The sequence below is a fragment of the Corvus brachyrhynchos genome, unplaced genomic scaffold (assembly GCF_000691975.1).
Source record: "Corvus brachyrhynchos isolate BGI_N302 unplaced genomic scaffold, ASM69197v1 scaffold3, whole genome shotgun sequence".
Classification (NCBI taxonomy): domain Eukaryota; kingdom Metazoa; phylum Chordata; class Aves; order Passeriformes; family Corvidae; genus Corvus; species Corvus brachyrhynchos.
The window spans coordinates 5,475,980-5,493,847 of record NW_008237619.1 but is presented as its reverse complement, the minus strand read 5'-3'; the positions used below and the strand labels follow the sequence as shown (position 1 = coordinate 5,493,847).

At 38.3% G+C, this 17,868-nt stretch overlaps 1 protein-coding gene across 1 annotated transcript in view; it reads left to right on the top strand.

The window, feature by feature from the left end:
* The window catches only part of ZPLD1 (zona pellucida like domain containing 1), a 106,736-nt gene that overhangs the window by 63,734 nt on the left and 25,134 nt on the right, over window positions 1-17,868 (top strand). The window contains exon 2 of the mRNA XM_008631715.2: window positions 11,947-12,060. The gene's annotated coding sequence lies outside the window, so the exon portion shown is untranslated. The remainder of the gene's footprint in view (window positions 1-11,946; window positions 12,061-17,868) is intronic.

Here is a 17,868-nt window from a genome sequence, read left to right as displayed (position 1 = left end):
CTGGGCAGAGCCCCGGCCATGCGGCTGGAGAAATAAACATCTCTGAAACAGCTATCAAGAATCTGTCTGTCCATATATATTTCCTTTCCACGGGACTCCTGGTTTGATATATGCGTGTTGCAGGATCCCCACTGCAACAGTGTTGCCTGTTTCTTTGTTGATTTGGTGCTGCCTTCTTCTGCACTGACCTCTGTCTGTGCTCTCTGTAAGGTGCTTAGTGGCCTCAGATGTTACAGCTCCTTCCTCATCCAGTACTGGTAATGTTCCCTTCTCCCTGTAATCAGTGATATGTCCTGCTTAAAACTTAAAAGAGTATCTTCATCATTTTGCTTCCTCTCCTGCCAGGTAAGAAATCCTAGCAGATTTCTCTAAATCTACCTGTTCCACTCCCTGTTAAGGCCTGAACACATCTTGGCTGGAATCCTCATGGTCTAAGTAATTTCTCTTCCATTCCCAGAAGAGATGCTTCAACGTGACAGGAAAGAGCATGGAAAGGCTGGGAGGGAGGGGCTGGGGTTATGGCTGGGAAGGAATTTATCTGGTTTATTTCCCCTGCTGCTCCAAGAGAAGGGCCCAAGGCCCTCAACTCCTCATGCTGCTGGGTGGGGTCTCATTACTTTACTGGCTGTCCTGTCTGTATCCATGTGTTCTTGTCTACTGCAAATATAATTACTAAGCTTTTGGGACAGATGCTATCATCTTGGTGTTTATGCAGTCTCTGGCACAAATGTAGGATTATTACAATAGAAACAATATATAATAATCAATGGATTTTATAGAGAGTGCTTTATCTAGTTAAAGTTGTTTAAGCAGCGCTTTAGCTGAAAGAAAATAGAAATACAAAGCTGAAAGAGAATTGAAAATGTTATTTATTTAAGAAAAATTAATTTAAGTGTGGGCTTTTTTTAACTTGTGCATTATGTTGTATATTCTTTCCATATATTATTTTTATTCCCACTTATAGTGTTTGGCATTAAACTAGACAGTAAACTCTCCAAAGCACAATTGTTTTCCCAAATGTATTTGTCTTGCAAGTAGCATGCTTTCATCTCAAGAGAGCAGCTTCTTGCACAGAATAATAAAAAGCAATAGTAGTTACAAAAAGCAATAGTAGTTACTTTTGTTTGGAAGTAAAGCTGAAAACGATGTGGGCTCTGTAGAAAAAGTGTGAAAACAGTAGGCTTTGTTTATGATCTCCCTTCCTATGTGCTAGCTTAAGCTATAAGCTACAAGTACAGTTGTGGTCTGTGGATATACTGCTTTGAAACAGATACAAGATAACATCCTGATGCATCTTTTTAAAGATTATTATAATTGTTAGTGGTTACAGTTGTAGATTATTTTTGTAAGAGTTTTCATCTACTTTACTTGGGTTCCATTTTTTTACTATTGGTATTGTTGCCACAATCTTACATCTACTTTGACATCAAAAAATTGATTCTCTCCCTCAGATGTGATTGTCTCTGAGGTTGTACATGGGTCCTGTTGAGGGAAGAATAATTTTTTTATGTGTAAAAAGATTTATTACATAAGTAGGGTGTGTGTGTTAGGCAGACTTTTAAAACATGATCTTCATTTTCTGCAGGTCTGCAACCTGATATGAGCTTGCTAGTTTTCTCCAGTATTTCTTTTAAGTTAATTGTAGATCTGCAACTCTCCATTGCTCCAAGGATGCTCTTGAAGCTGTGATTTGTATTTTATTCAGGAATAGTTTTGCTAAAGCTCTTTTTTCTTCTCCGTTTTGTGACCCATTGTTATTCATGTGTTCTTTTCTCTGTTCTAATTTTAAAACAGTCTGCGTTCCAATTTAGCTGGAGCATTCAATGTATTGCTTTTTATGTTACTTAAAAGTTTTTGTATCTCCTAGTGGTTTGATTTCAGAAGGAGATCTGATGGAGCCAGCTGGCTGAGAAATGGATTTCTCCATTTCACAGGAGAACTTCCCAACACTTATTTTAGGAAAATGATCTCTTTATTTCTCCAGCACCCCGATTTGAAATGGAAATGCAGTTCCAAATGTTCTATGAAATTCAGCTTCTGAAAAAAATCTTTCAGATGTATCAAGCTAAAAAAGCCCCAAACTCTGATGCTCTTTTAATGATTTATTTAACATTGTACTTGAGATGTTTTCAACGACCAACATGCTAATGTTTTGGTCCTTTTAATCCGATTTTTTTTTCACTGCTCAAAAAAGTGTAGAGAAAAGAGTAAGTAGCTTTATACACAATAAAGTACAGGAGACTCTCCAGCCACAGTGTGAGAATACATAGAAAAAGAAATAAAACATCTGTTGAACATGGCTTTATCTAAAAGACCATGTTTTGGGAAGAATTATTGTCCTTGTGTAGCTGGTAACAAATATGAGAGTCTGTGGCTATCCCTGCATTGTTTCAGCCACTGCTGCTCTGCACTCAAAAGCCTGACAGCACTTGTGCAAGTTGTGTAGGCACAACAGAGTGTGTTTTGTCCATGTAAATGTGCTGGGTATTTACCTGATTCTTGGATAGATTTTTAAAAGTGCTTGAGGTCCCCTGCTGCTGTAGCCTGCCTCCCATGGGTAGAGCTCTATGCTTGAAACGTGCTGAAGTTAGACACTCTCTCATCTTGTGGGAAAAACCTTCAAATCATGCTTGGTGTGGTAAGTGTGGGTCTGTGGGCTGAGCAAATGGGGGGAGGGCTGTCTCTCACAACAGTATTTCTCTATCAAAGAAAAATAAAAATCTCCTTTTACACTCCAGAATGTCTTTCTTGGCTGTAGCCATGCAGTGTGCCCTCAGTAGAGCAAGCTTTTTGTGCTGCCACACATAACCGTGGGCTGCAAATTGCTGTGATCTGTAACTGCTGTGTTTAGCAGTAACAGTACTTTTAAATCAAATGACTTGTGAGTGGTTATCTTGATTAAAGCACTTGAATGAATAAATAATGCAGTGGACTTAATAGTAAGGAAAGAAATAGATCAAGTGGAGCTGTAATTCTTGAGGATATATTTTCCTCACTTTTTGATTTTATGGATTATTTTAACATATATTTAATCACGATGTTTTTTGGATTTTTTTGCAGTGTTTTCATTTAGTGTGCTAACATATACTTTGATCTGTTGCTATGGAACTTAATAGGCAATTCTGATATTTAGCCTACAGTATCTTTCCATAGTGTACAAACTAATGAAGATCTGCAAGCATTCATTTCTTCTATGTTTTCCCTAGAAAATGAGTATGAAGTTTAGAGCTTAAACTTTGTAGCTCTTTGCACGGGTTTTGCATGGAGGAAGAAAAAAATTAAGGTGTGTAATGCTGAACTACCAGTATGTTTTCATTTTCAGTTCTGAGATGTTGCCTTGCAGAGCCTTGTAATGTAACAGCAAAGATGGGAAAAAATCACAGACTGGGCAAGGTTGGAAGGGACTGCAATGGGTTACCTGGTCCAACCTCCCTGCTCAGGCAGGGTCATCCCAGAGCACAGGGCACAGGATTGTATCCAGAGAGGTCTGGAATATCTCCAGTGAGGGAGACTCCACAGCCTCACTGGGTAACCTGCTCAGTGCTCGGCCACTGCACAGTAAAGAAGTTCAGAGTATTGCAGAGAAGGGCAGTTCAAAGTGGGGATTAGTTTTACCAGTTCAGACACATCTGCTAAGGTCTGGTGATGGGGCATGTTCAGCTAATGAACAAGGGAAGGAAGCATCAGCTTTGTGTTCTCTCAATGAAGAATGTGGGGTAGGTTGTTTCTGCAGTGTGAGATTAAACTCTGCTATTAAAGACGCGTGTTCCGACAATCAAAGAGAGAGAGTAAGAGGTTCCTTCCCTGCACCCCCCCCCCGATCTAATTTGCCTGACTGCTAAGGTAAGGGACCTTAATCCTCATTATCCACTGAAATGACAACTTAGGGAACGTCTAACTTGTTCAGAGATGTGACAGAATGGAAAAGAGAAAGGATATGTCAGAAGATTGGAGTGCTCCTCCCCCTTGTAGTTCTGTGCCTTTTGCTAGAGCAAAATGGATTTTGAAGTGCTAGTGAACTTTGGAGTGCAACACCAGATTTAAACAGAAAAAAACAACTCAGCAACCTATTCGCTTCCCCCAAACTATACCATTTTTTAATTACTCTACTCTCTAGCAGAAGATAAATAGCTCCTGAAGATAAACATTTTTTTATTGATCTTTCCCCTGACAAACAAATAGCTCCCTTGGAATCCAACCAAGGGATGAAGATAACTCTTTACAAGAGAAAATTTTGCCTGCTACACAGCAAAGAAGTGATGTAACAGACAGTTAATACCCAGTCAGTCTAAATCCCTGACAAGAGCAGGGTGCAACCAAATAAAATGGAAGCACTAGAGGGTGAAAAAAGTGAGGAGTTAACATTGAATTTTGTACAGATAAGTGTTAACTCTAAATACAAATTATAGAGGAATTAAAAGAACATAATGCATTGAGGAGTCAGATGACAAGACTTTTCCCTCAGATGCCAACCTTTCTCCTGAAAAAATCCAGTGAGCTCTTTTAGCATAGGATAATTGTGGATTGGTGGAGAGGATGTGGGTGGGTGGGAGAGGAAAACAAGCCTGACTCATGGTAGCAAGGATGTAGATATGTATATGGCTCTTGTGTGTTGCCTTAAAAGAAGAAATTAAATGTCAACTTGAATGAAAACACCATGTTATTACTCTTGTGATGTTATTTGTAAAAAATTTTGGTTGCCATGGTAGAAAGCTGCTTCTGCAGTAAGTTCTCTCAGTTAATCAAGTCTTCTGGCTGCTTGACTAAGATGTACAAGACCTAGGTTTAATGTCTCTCTAGTCTGAGTGCTTTATTTCAACTTTGTTTCTCAGGACAGTGCTTTAGGCACTGATCTAGAGCATATGCTAAAGTGGATTATTCTCTCATTTGCTGTAATTGACATTAGAGTCTTCATATAACCAGTTCAGTATGACTTAGTGGGGACAAAACCTGTTGCCACTAACCCAGGTGTAAATTTATCCTTTGACCTAATGGAGTGTTCCCCAAGGTGGAGCTGAGGAGGGACATTCAGTCTATTCTCCTGTGTACTGGGTAAATGCCCTAATAGTTCTGGGGATGGAGTGGGATGAGAACACAGATTGTGGGGTTGGTAAAGCCACAGTGATGACAGCACAACTGATTTTGTCATCAACTTGTTAGGATTAGCTCTTTGCTATATCTGTGAGGATGCCCAAGAGGGGAAGTAAATATGTATTCAACAGGGCACAGCAATGCTTTCATTCTCAGCTTTGATAATGACCGTGAAATATGCGTCTTGAGTCGATCCAAATTCCTGTCCTTTTTAGGACCACTAAACTGGTAACTCCTCCTTGCACTGGGATAGCTGTTCTTGCACATGCCTCTGCTTGGTGGGAGCCTGGGGCAGAAAGGTGTTCTTGTGCTGGGTGCTCGTAAATGATCTGAAGATGAGTGAAAATCGATGCACCCTTGGCAAATTTATGATTTGGGAGCTCATTATCTCTTTGTGAAACTAATTTTCCAGCCTACTGATTAAGCTTATAAAAGCACAGTTTTAATGTGCCTCCTGCCCTGTTTTTAATTCCCTGTCTGACAGTAAAGAAAATTCTGACCAGCTCTCAGGACAATTTATGCTCTTCTTTTATCTTGATGGCATATTGATCCTACTCAACATTCCTTCTGCAAAATAATGAACGTGCACCTTAAATGCAGTTCGTAGGGGCTGTGTAGTAAGCTTTTTTTCTTCCTAGGGGCAGTTTACTGCTTTTGTATTCTGAGAGCAGGTGCAGCCTAGGAGGAATGGGTCAAGACTCTTCTGTGGAAAAAGTCTTTCTGATCTCTGTCACTCTTTTCAGTTCTTTATTAGCGTTTCCTGACATTTAATGGTCTTATTGTTTTGAAGTTTTAATCTTGCATTAAATTATAGAAAATTGTCCTAACAACTGTGACAGTGATTGTATTTGACTGGGAAAAATCTCATGGAAAGTGGTCTTAGAAATCTGTCCATGAATTGACTAAACATGGGAAACTGCATTTATTCCACTAATGCTGCACTTGCTTTTTTTTTCTTGAAAAAAAAGTAGCCTAACCCCCCCTGCCCCCAAAAGTACGAGACTCCCCAAAGAAGCTTCTTGTGTAATGTAAACCAGGCTCTAAAGCTGAAAGCCCCACTTACACCAAAGGAGGTGGGGGAAACCATTTGGCTTGGGGAACTTCACTGGTGTAATAAAGTACATTAAACTCTCATCCTACCTTACTTGGTGATTGCTTTCCTGCTTGGAGAAGCCCCGGGCTGTGGGTGCACACATGGTCTGCAGCAGTGCTTAGTCAGGCAGCCCCTTTGTCCCAGCTCACTTTGGGCTCTCCCTGAGCAGGAGCAGCAGCTAGGACTATCCTCATGTAATTTTTCACCATTGTGAGCAGAGCCTGACTCTCTGAAAAGGAAATAAAGGTCTCAGGATTCGTCCCTGGAATAATGACAAATTCAGGCATATTTCTTTGCAATGCAAGCTCTAAACTACCTGTATTTTTCTGACAAATAATTATTGCCTCATTCACCCTACACTCTGGAGGCAAACAGGCTCCCAATCATATGAATGAGGCGATCTTTCAGCAACTTAACACTAAACTTGAGAACAGATGAAATAAGGAAACCACTTAGAGGAAAATGACCTCTCTGTGATAGCCCTTTCTCAGAAATAGAAGATTTGCTGTTCAGCACCAGCAAGTGTGTAGGGAACCAGCTGAATGGGAGAATCTGTCCACTCCTCTAAGTACTTAATGGGACACTTATTTCCCGTTGCTAAAGAAAGGCTGGTGACATCTGCATTTAGTTGAAGAAGCTAATGGCAGAGTGAGACAAGGAAAAAGGCTATGCTGTAAAGCAAGAGAACAAGGTGAATGTTCCTTTCAGGTCAAAAACACCCTCTCTTTTTTGTCTGAGGGATGAGAAGGCCTCTGCAGAAGAGAAAAATGCTTTAACTACTGAGAAATGAAGTATAATCTAGGACAGGAATAGAGACTGTGGGTTTGGCTGGGAGGTGGAAATGTGTTCATAAAGGAGGGTGCAATTATTACATACAGTTGTGCAGTGTGTAGGATTCATCTAATGCTACCAAGGAGTGTGCATATTTGGAAATTGTAGCCTTAAAAACAAACTTGCATCTTGTGTGTGAAAGGTGTAACTCTCTATGACTGGAGATAAGAGAGCAAGTGGTAACATGGTGATTTTTTTGTTTGTTTTTTAGATTTGGGACAAAATAAACATTTTCTGTATAATCCAAGAGGAAGTTGAATTCCAGATTTATCTTCACACCGGGCTGTCAAGTCTGTAATTGTCAACATGAAAACTCATTTTCAAAAGACCCACAGGTGAACTGAGGTCATCTGTGGTGTTGATGTACATCAGATGTAGATTCTGCCAGTAGGGGCTTAAAAATCTAAAATTAAAAAGCAGAATTGTGAAATAAAGAGGAATTCTCAATAAAGAAATGAGCTGGTTTTAATGCTGTTCTAGAGCATAGGGAATATGTATTTGTTACCACCGAGCAGGCAGGTTTTCATAAATCCAGAGAAGAGTATATTTTTTTATTCCAATCCCCAATTTGTAACCACAGCCATTTCTAGTTCACATTTACCTCTGCTAATACTGAACCATGTTGGTCTTTTGATGTATGTTGTTGTGTGCTAGTAAAACTAACAGGGATTTGTCTATCCCAGTTCTGTAGTCTCTACCCAAATGAAACTGGTGCCAGGGTTATTTACAATCTGTTAAGGCCACGTTTTTGCCGTCGGTAAAACTTTGCCTAAACTGGATTTGGGTTCTTTGATGTTTCAGTGCAAGTATAATTTCATGATCATTTTTCTCACTTGTACTCCCTGTTCTGCTAATAGTTTGCATTAGAGAGATTTAAATTACAATTGCTTTGGCAAGATAGTGAACTAGATGATTTTGAGGTTGAATACTGTTCAGTTAAAACTGGTGTGCACTTTCTCTAGATGCCGATAATGTAAACAGCCATGACAATGTTTAAGCCATGTGTTTGTGTGAGTATATTTGATTACAGCAAGGGAGGAATCTCTCATGCAGTATTGATTTAAATTTTTTTTTTTTCCTTGTGGCTACAGCACACATTGATCAGGTATGGTAAGAATTAAACAAGTTGTTAATCTAGTTTAGCTGGGTTCTGAATTAAAGCTGATCTTTTAGAAAAGAAACCTGGGTAGTAATGTGAATTGCTTATATCAAGGGGCTTAATGTGGACTTAATACTGAGATATGCCTAGAAAAGCAAGGGTCTGTGGGGTTTAAATGTACATGAATATAGCTATGAGAAACACAAAGCAACTGGAGAACGAGTGGGGGGCTGTTTGGAGGCTTCAAAAATTTAATTGTCAGAAGAACTGAATGTACTAATGTAGGCCTGATTGCAAAAGAGGTATGTAACAGGGGACATAATAGCTGTACGTGGATGATGATGATGTCTAGGGAAGAAATCCATGAGAATACTCTCAAATATAAGCCTATATAGACTGATATATGTCCCAAAAATATGCCAAATTTTGACAGGTTTTTTTGTAAGAAAGATTTGCTTGTTTGTGTTTTGACAGCTGAGTTTGTTCTTTTAACTATCCTTTTTTTTTTTTTAATGACATGTTTTAAACATTTGATATTCTACAAAAAGCATATGACTTCAAAAATTACTTATCTAATTGTGTGAAAAACTTCCTCCATTGTTCCTAAACAATGGAGATGTGCTTTGGCTGAATTGTTCCATTAGAAGTCATTTAGGCTTCAGAACTCATTTCATGAACACTCTGGCAATCACTGTGTTCCTTCAGAGTTCATTTCTAAAAAACCCAAATCCTTCTTCATAGAGTAAAGCATTTCACTTTTAAAATGAGCATGAGAATTTCATATGACTTAAGAAATTGATGAATATTTTGTTTTGAAATAGCCTCTGTGCTTAAAGCTGGCAATCTAGCTGAGGTTTGTAGAATTTCACATTAACAGTGAAGTTCTGATGTGGTCTCTGGTAGAAATAAGTTTAAGATCATTCCAGAGCTCTCTGTAAGAAGATACTTGTGATAAAACCCAGGATTTTTTTTTTTTCTGGTTAATAATAAAGGATTATATTATCTATCTTATTTTTATGAAGAGAAATGCAAATCTGGCAAAATACATAGTTATATTGTGGGCCAATCGGCAGTAGAATTTGGCTTGCATGTGGACTGGTTAATAATCTTTGGACATGACCTTTTATTTGAAATTTGTTCTCTTCTATTGAGTTTTTCTATTCTCTTGCAGTTTCTCTGTTTCCTCACAGGTATTTAGATATGGGTAGCAAGGTGTGGGGGCTTTCTAAGTCCTGGAGAAGAGGGAAAAACCAAATGTTTTTGCTTATGTGTTATATCTTTTTATATGAAAAGAGAAATTTCCTTAGAAGTTAATTGATAAAATTAGTAATCAAACTGCATCCAATTCTCCTCTAAAATTATGGTTTAGAAGAATCAGCTTGTCTGATTTCAAATTATACATAAATTATGATTGAGATGGGCAGAGGGATTTGTGGGATGGAGACAGATTTTTAATTCAGAAATGTGCAAGATGTCTCTTACTCATAATGGGTACATTTAGAAAGCTTATTGTGATCTATTCACAGAACTGTGGTCTTACATTTGTTCTGGCCAGAATAGCTGTTTGAAATCATACCAAAAACTTACAAAACTATTGAATGTTATACAGGGTGAAAATAGTTTTCCTGATGAATATACTCTTAGATTAGAGAATCAAATATTTGGTGGCACATTCTCTCAAGGGTTAGTGGTGAAATAGTCAGGTTTGGTTTTTTTTTTTTTCCTGTCAAAGAATTCAGGAATTTCTTTTTATTTTAAATGCAAAGAATAGAGAGATAACTCATTATATAACAGTGGAATTACTGAATTCTCGACAAAGGACTTGAAAAAGAAACTTGGATTTTTGAGGGCCTGTGCTATATCCTTCAGGTCACTTATAGGTACGGTGTTATAGCAGTGAAGGGCCTGCTTTTACTAAGAACAGAGATATGTCGATTGATTGCTTCCTATAAATAAGAGCAGTTAATTACTGATGGAATATGTTGGATTGTTTTTCACCTTGTCTATGGGGTTTTAATAGATTGAGGGGAAAACTGCTGCCCTTCCAGATGGTGAAAGTTGCTTGGGGTTGGGAACATGTAGAGTAATCACTGTTTCCCTGAGAAGGATAAGGTGAGAGGTGCTTGTCCGCAATGATTTTCATGGGGGTGCGTGTTGTGACCTCCCGGGATGAAGATAATGCAGCTGCTGGGGGCTGTGCTGCCCAGCCAGCTTTTAACCCACTTCTGCTCACACTTGTAGGCAGGTAGAAGTGTGCTCTTCTCAGCCAAGCTGCTCCTGCAGCTTTTGGGGAGAGCTGTGTGTCCCAGAAGTGCACAGCCACCACTCCTTCATGCACAGCTGCTGGTGACCAGCTTCTTGAGTAAGTCTCACATTATAAGGACCTGTCCTACAGTATTGTGCTTTGTCTCCTTTATTTGTTGAAAAACAGTCTGCAGCAATGGAAAGGTGGGATGACAGCTGTCAGGATTTCATTGTGTACATACTCCTGCAGAGGGAGGAAACCCAGATGTTGCAGAAGCTGTGGTTGCTGTCAGTGGAAACAGAAATTGCACCGTGACTTATGATGATTTGATGTTTTCAGTAATCTCATCTGAAGACCAAACAGCAAGGGATGACTTTTGGTATTAGACATGTCTTAAATAATAAACCAACATAAACAGAGATTCTAATTTTGGAAACCTATTCAAGGTTAGACTGTTCTTTAAATGCACTTGTCTGTGAAACTGATATTACATTGAGAAATTTCAGTTTGGACTTGTGAGAGGCTTCAGCGTTAAAAGGAAAATCTGCTTTCCTCAGACATTGCCCTGACACAGGAGGATGAGGAGAGTCAGTGCATCATGTCAGTGCTGGTTCTGCCATGTCTGCTCTGTGGGGCCTGCCTGGGCTGCCATCAATGTACAATAGTGTGCTCTGCAGCAGTTTGATGTTTAAGAGGAGCTGCCCAAAGTGAAGGCACAGCAGAGGCAGGGCTCTTCTCTTCTAAAAACTGTCCTACATTCCAACAAATCCAGGCACCTCAAAGCTATCTCTATGATGCAAAAGCCTACAAACTACTGTTTTCCCTGCCAATGGTGTAACAAAAGCTTCCAGCCATAGATGGCTACAATATAAACTGAAGGGAGGGGGCAGAAGGCGGAAAAAAGTCTAATGCCAGAAACAGGAGTTAAACACCCCCTTCCAAATCCCAGAAATAGAGGAGTAGATATTATGAAGCAGGCTTAGTTTCTAGCAGTTTGATCTTTGCTTTTGTGTGCACTTGGCTTTGTGTGCATTCATGTCCTCTTGGTAATTATCATTCTGTTGACACCTGTATTCATGATGACACCCCTATATCACATTTTCATCACAGTGTGAAATGTCACTCTTTTTGCTTTTGTTTTGTTTAGTACTATGAGTTTAGCCCAGAGTAGAAAAAAAAAAAAAAAATAGACACTTCTTACAACACACAACGGTACATTGATAACCTTGCAGTTTAGTTACTGATCCTATCTCAATGCTTCCATCTCTCTCCTTCCTCCCACCCCTCTTTTTAAGCAGACAAGGTTTTCCCTCAACAAGCTGATGACAGAATAATTTCTCCAGGTTGATTGTTTGCCCCACATGGTCCTCTGGAGATCTTCATACAAGTGAAGAGAAGCAGATCAAAAGCCTGCAAGAAAAAACCAGGCAGAGGATTGAAAGAACCATAAAGAACCTACTCAGGTTTCATTCTGATGATGAACAGGCTTGTAAAGTATTCTGAGACCTGTCAAATTTTCCCATCTGAAATCCAGGCCTATTTTAAAAAGAATTTTCGTAATGAGTATCTCTTTTCCTCCATCCACAGGCTCAGAGTATTTTGTGAAAAAGTTCTGCAGGGCAGAGGAGTTGAACAGTTGATCACATGCAGGAGCACGGGATAGATGGAGTACAGCTGACTCAACAGCTACAGGGGATTTGGGTAAGTGCCCACCATGTCAGCCAACTAGAACTTACTAAAATATTGGTTAATATCACAGTATTCATTACTTTTAAAAGAAAATTCTTACTTTATCACCTGTCAGACAAATGTAACCTCATGAGGAAATCTCAATGGTAGTTTGTTGGGGAAGGAGTATGCAGGGAATGGCTGATGAAAACATGAAGGTGTTAGCATCCAGCTGTGATTGACTTTTGCAACTTAGCCTTTACCTAAAGGCCAGACTTGCACTATTAATGCTAGGGGAGGAAGGTTATAAACCCTGTGCAATGTGGAGGCTATCAATGCATGTCAAACCCACTCATGTTGCTTTAAGGAGGGAAAAAATCAATTGCTTGAAGGAGACAATGTTATCCAACTTGTGGTGTCAGTCAGCCTGTTCCCACAATCGTTGCATTGATGGAGGAAAATTTTGATAAGCAGGACTTCTTATCTGGCTCCACTGCCACTGAATGACAGGAGTTTGTTGATTGGAAATTACATTGTTTCCAGTCACAAAGCTGACTGGACATGGAAATTGCACCACCTTTGTTGATTTTTAAAGTAATAATAACGGCAATATATTCTTCAATGAAGATCGTGGGGATTTGAAATCGAGTTTCTGGTTAAGCCGATGAACTGATACTGTCCAAATTGACATAGTTACTGTAATTGCCTTGTGGACTGTGGGGGAAAACCTTAAGAGATGCAGAAGATAGGAATGCTGGCCCTGCTTGCATATTCTCGATCAAAGAATGGTTTTACCAGTGCACGATGCTTTGTTTTCTTTCACCTAGATCTTAAGCAGTACCCCTCAGGCTTGTTTTACAGGTTGGCTCAAATATTACTTCAAACCTTTTTTCAACTCCCAAATGGCTACAACACAGACTTGAAATATGATGAAAGAAATAGCCATAAGTGAGTCTCTTCTATTTCACAATAGAATTAGTTTTTCTTTTTAAATATAGGTCTGAGAACAGAATCTCTTTGATTTCACAGTTTATGAAATCTCTAGTATTGCACACTTTATTTGACCAAGATATTAGCAGCATTATTTACTGCAAATTTGTTTAACTTTCAAGGGTTGGATAAGGTTGTACTCCACTGCAGCATTATTCTACAACCTTACTGCTTAATTGTTGTTTCTGAAAGTGAGGAAATTGAAACAATCACGATGGCATAAACTCTTGCTGCTTTTTGTCAGGGAAGTCGTATTTTACTGGTACCTTTTCAAGCTGCAAACAGATGGCTGCTGTATAATCTACTTGTTAGTGACATCAAGCATTATTTTACTGAAGATTTATATTTATATTGCTCTCTTCAAAAGCATAAAAAGAGTAATTAAGTAGAATGATACTCATTTAGATCTTTATCTGCCCATGTGATTGCAGGGCTCTGGGGTCAGGCAATAGGATTAAGAGCACCTCATCACTAGATCAGCGTGTTTGAATCCAGACCATGGTTAGAGGCGACTGAAGGCCAGTAGAATAGGATAACACTTCAGGGGCCTATAGCAGATGATTTGATAGTTTTTGTAAATTTGCAAGCTGATGGAACCCCCATAATGATCAGTGGTCTGAGAAGGAAATCTGTAGACTGAATGTGCATGTGTGGAGCATGTATTTAAGCTTGGGAACGGTCCCTTAGTTCCAGGTTTTAGGGACAGTCTTTGTACACTCCCTGTGCAGGGGACATGGCACAGCTGTTACTTTTGTGTTTCAGTCCAAGATGATCCCGGACTTGCTTTACTCTCAGTGATTGTCAAATTGCAATGTCTCCACTAAAAGCGAAAGAGAAACACGATGCAAACCAGCTGCAATAGAGCTAAATCGTGCCATTTTTTCCTCACTGTTGGATTAATTAGACAGTATCTTAAACACTGTAGTTGTGTTCATTATAGATACTTCTAGATGTACTTGCCAGTCTGTAAGTGAATGTAGCACAGCTGGTGGTTATCTGACGGCTCTTGCTTTCTAATCAGTTTGTTTATAACATTTTGTAGCTGAAGTAAGAAGTAGAAAAGCCAACGTGACTTTTTTTTTAGTTTTATGATGTGAGTCAGAAATGCAGGGACCTCAATAGAGAATTTATCAATGTTTTCAGCTAGTTTATATTCTTGGCATTTCAGTTGAATCCACTGAAATTGCACTAAAGAATTTAACTCTAAACCACAAGATTAAAGAAAAGCAGAGTGCAACAAGTCAAATGATGTGAATTTTAGTGATTAAAAGGAGATCTTGATTTGTCAAGAACATCCACATTTGAGCTAAAAGGATCTTTTCAGGCCACTCACTGCAATAGTCTCCAAATTTTATACTGAATTTCTTTTCTTTTTTCCTCAGGTATCTTGCTGATGTCAAAGTTTTTCTGATGCAGTAGACAATATGAAGAGTGTGAAAGTGAGAGGATAATGTGTTCAAAATTGTTTAATTCAGGTCCAAGGCCTTGACCATAAATCACTTCCTTAAGACCCGTTTTTCTGGCAAATCTGCTTTCACTGGCAGAACTCTGTGCTTTGTATCTGCACGACTGTCCTGTGGGAAACACTGGTTAGTTCATGCAGGTTGGAAGAATAGAATAGAAATGAGTCTTTTCTGTGAGGCTCAGGAGATGTCATTTTGTGCATTTCTATATGTGGAACTTAAAGCTGATTTGTGGTTTCACACTTTATTGAGGTATCTGTGAACCATGCATTTGGAAACACAATTTCAAACAGAGACTTAAATTTTTTAGCTTATCTCTCAGATACATAGTTATGTAGTTTTATTGTATGATATGATTAGCATGATTTGAAAAATGCTAGCATTTTCTTAGGTTGTTAAAATAAATGTCTGGAAGAGAGATATAAATATAGTGTTGAAGCTGCTTTTGTGGGACTGCAAAGCAAGTGTTCTGGCAATACTTAGACTAAAATTCAACTTTTCCATCACTAAGCAGAGCTATAATGAAAATAATATGGAACAGTGTAGGGGGAAGATACCACGTTTGAAGAATATTATTTCCCTAGTGGAGCTAGGAAACACTAGAATAAATCTGTTATTTAGCACAGAATAGCAGCTAAACAATCCACTCCATGACCTCAACACTCGCAAGTGAATAAATTTAAATAGACCTAGTAAGTCAAGATCTCTGGCTTGTTCAACAGATAGTTGTTTAGATTTATTTATACTTTAATAATTGTATTTTTCCAGTAGTCTGTCTCCTTGGAAGAAGATATTGTGCATCCTTGTATAAATCTCTTGGAAATATATCAAAAAGGTGTAGTCTTCACTTGATCACTCGTTCTCTTCTTACACTGAAAATATGCAGTTAACTTAGTTTCATTTCAGACTAGATTAAAAAATACCTCAGTGCATCCAAGGATTGGTTGTAAAAATGAAGGCATATATGTATACTAAGGTACAAAGTTTAAAAGTTTATTAGGAATGTTTTGAAGTGTTAAAATGTAGATTTTTTTTTTTTTTTTAACAGCTTACTGGCAGTATGGTACACCAATTAAATTTCCCTAGTCATTAGGCAGGGGGAAAAACCATCTCAGCTGGAGTTTTGCTTATCTGAGGCTCTGAGATGAAGCTCCAGATGGACCTGTGCTAGTGCCTCTCTCTCTAAACACACCTGGTTTTATTGATTCAAGAGCTCTGCATGGCTATAAGGCTTCTATTATTTACCCAACATATACATTTATTTCTCACTACAGTAATAAGGTTTGCAAAAAATACTGAGCTGTGAATTTTGGAAGCAGATGTAGGTTTTCAGCCTTTTGGAGTTCAGCTTTTTTTTTAGAACTATTATTTAATTTCAATTCATAAGCACATTATAGATTGCTTCCATATAAATATTTTATGATCTTGAACATCAGCTGCCCATTTTAGTGTGCTGGTCAAAATTTGAAGTCTTTCAGATTAAAGTCTAATGATTTTGATGTGGCTTCCTTTTGTGGAAACTTAACTTGTCTTTCTCAGACTGTTTTGCTTTTATATTCTGTGAAAGAGATTATTGTAAAAAGACTTGAAAATAATGCAAAATTCTTTTAACTTACTCTAGAATTTTTTAAAATTTGAACCAAAGCAAAAGCTTTGTTTTGCAAAAACTGCAATAATTTCTTCCTCAGTCTCATTTTCCTTGGACAGTATGGGCATTTGCTTGATTCACAAAGCAACTTGGCATTTGAGCCTTTAGCTATGATTTAGACTTGGTATGAGAAAGCTCCTGTTTGGTTCTGGCAGGATTTTGATTAAGGAGGTGCTCCAACCTTAGACCCATTATTTAATTACAAATCTGATATGTTATGGAGCTAATCCAGGATTCTGGTTTATAAATCTCAAGAATTGAGGGAAAAAATAGGACTAGAAAATAAGTACAGGTGATTCTGGGGCCAAATAATTGATGCTGAAGGCAAGTTGCTGCCTGACTAATGTGTGTTTTTAAAGCATGGTCTTTCTCATTCAGTCCACAACTGCTGTGTTCTGAATAGCTCCAAGAGAGATTAGTTTACTTATTTAAAACAAAAATATTTTCACATTTTGTCTGTGTGGGAAAAACCATCTGGTTTTGTACATTCCAAGGTGCACTGATTTCTGATCTTGGTTTTGTTATTTCCTCATATACGACAAATTATTGCATTTGCTGTGAGCCCTCAAATACTGTGATTTTGGGAACATGCAGGCTGTTCACAGATTTAGCTCCATCATCAGCTTTAGTCCTCTGTCTAGAAAACTGTTGAAATTCAAGGTCCATGTGTGTGCCTCTGTGTGTATGCATTTATCATATAGGTGCGTGCCTGCATATATTTATTTTTTCTGCTTTGCAGGTTTTGCTAGATGTCAGAAATGTGATGCTACTATGGAATATAAAATCACAGAATGCTCTAAAAAAAGATATGCCTGTTTCAAAGTCTCAGAACCAAAGTTTATCCCTAAATATAGAGAAATTTTATAGCAGAAATGTGTCTTAAAGTTCTTTGCATTTCAGGTGCCCTGTTTCTGTAACAAACCATTTGAAAAAAGGCAATTATCACCTTTTGATAGGCTTATCTTTAAAACAGTTGTTGTAGAGATCCAAGTCCTGTTTTATCTTCATCATAAGACCCAAGCATATAAGGTGGAAGGTGACAGTGAAAACGATCAGGATAATTAATTTCAATAGGATGTACAAGTTAAAAGAGAAAGTTCCACTGAAGAGAGACATTGACGTCGAGAGGCATTCTTCTGTTTTTGTTCACCGGGTTGCTTTTAAGTGACTGCAAATGATCCCGTGTGTGTTTAGAAGCAAAGTGGTTCTGGAGGACCTGACAGTGGCACAGTTAATGCACTTCATAACTATTCACAGCTTGGGTGCACATGCAGAAGAAAGTGTGGCAGCAAGATGAATGCAAGCCAGAAGGACGAGGAACTATTTTGTCATGAGATGACTGAGATGGACTTGTTGAACTATGTAATGATAATTTGAAAGTATTTTAATGAGCAGAAGTAGTGTTCCTATTCCATTACTTGTAGACACCTGATGTACACTGCTAGACAACCTTTAGGCAGTTACTAGATACATATGAAAACACTTATAAATGTGCCACCAGCTTATTATGTGCTCATCACATCTATAATTTTGTTTCAGGTTTCATTATTGCTATTAACTGTTCTTTTTGAAAGACTTATCCAGTCAGAAGGCATAAAGATCACCATATTATTCTGCTGAACTGCCACACCCTATGAATTAAAAATAGAGAATAAGGAGTGGATTATAGGAAGTTCTTGTAAAATACAGGAAGAATATTTGAAATAATAATGTGCTCAGAAGTCACAACTGGCTCTCAAA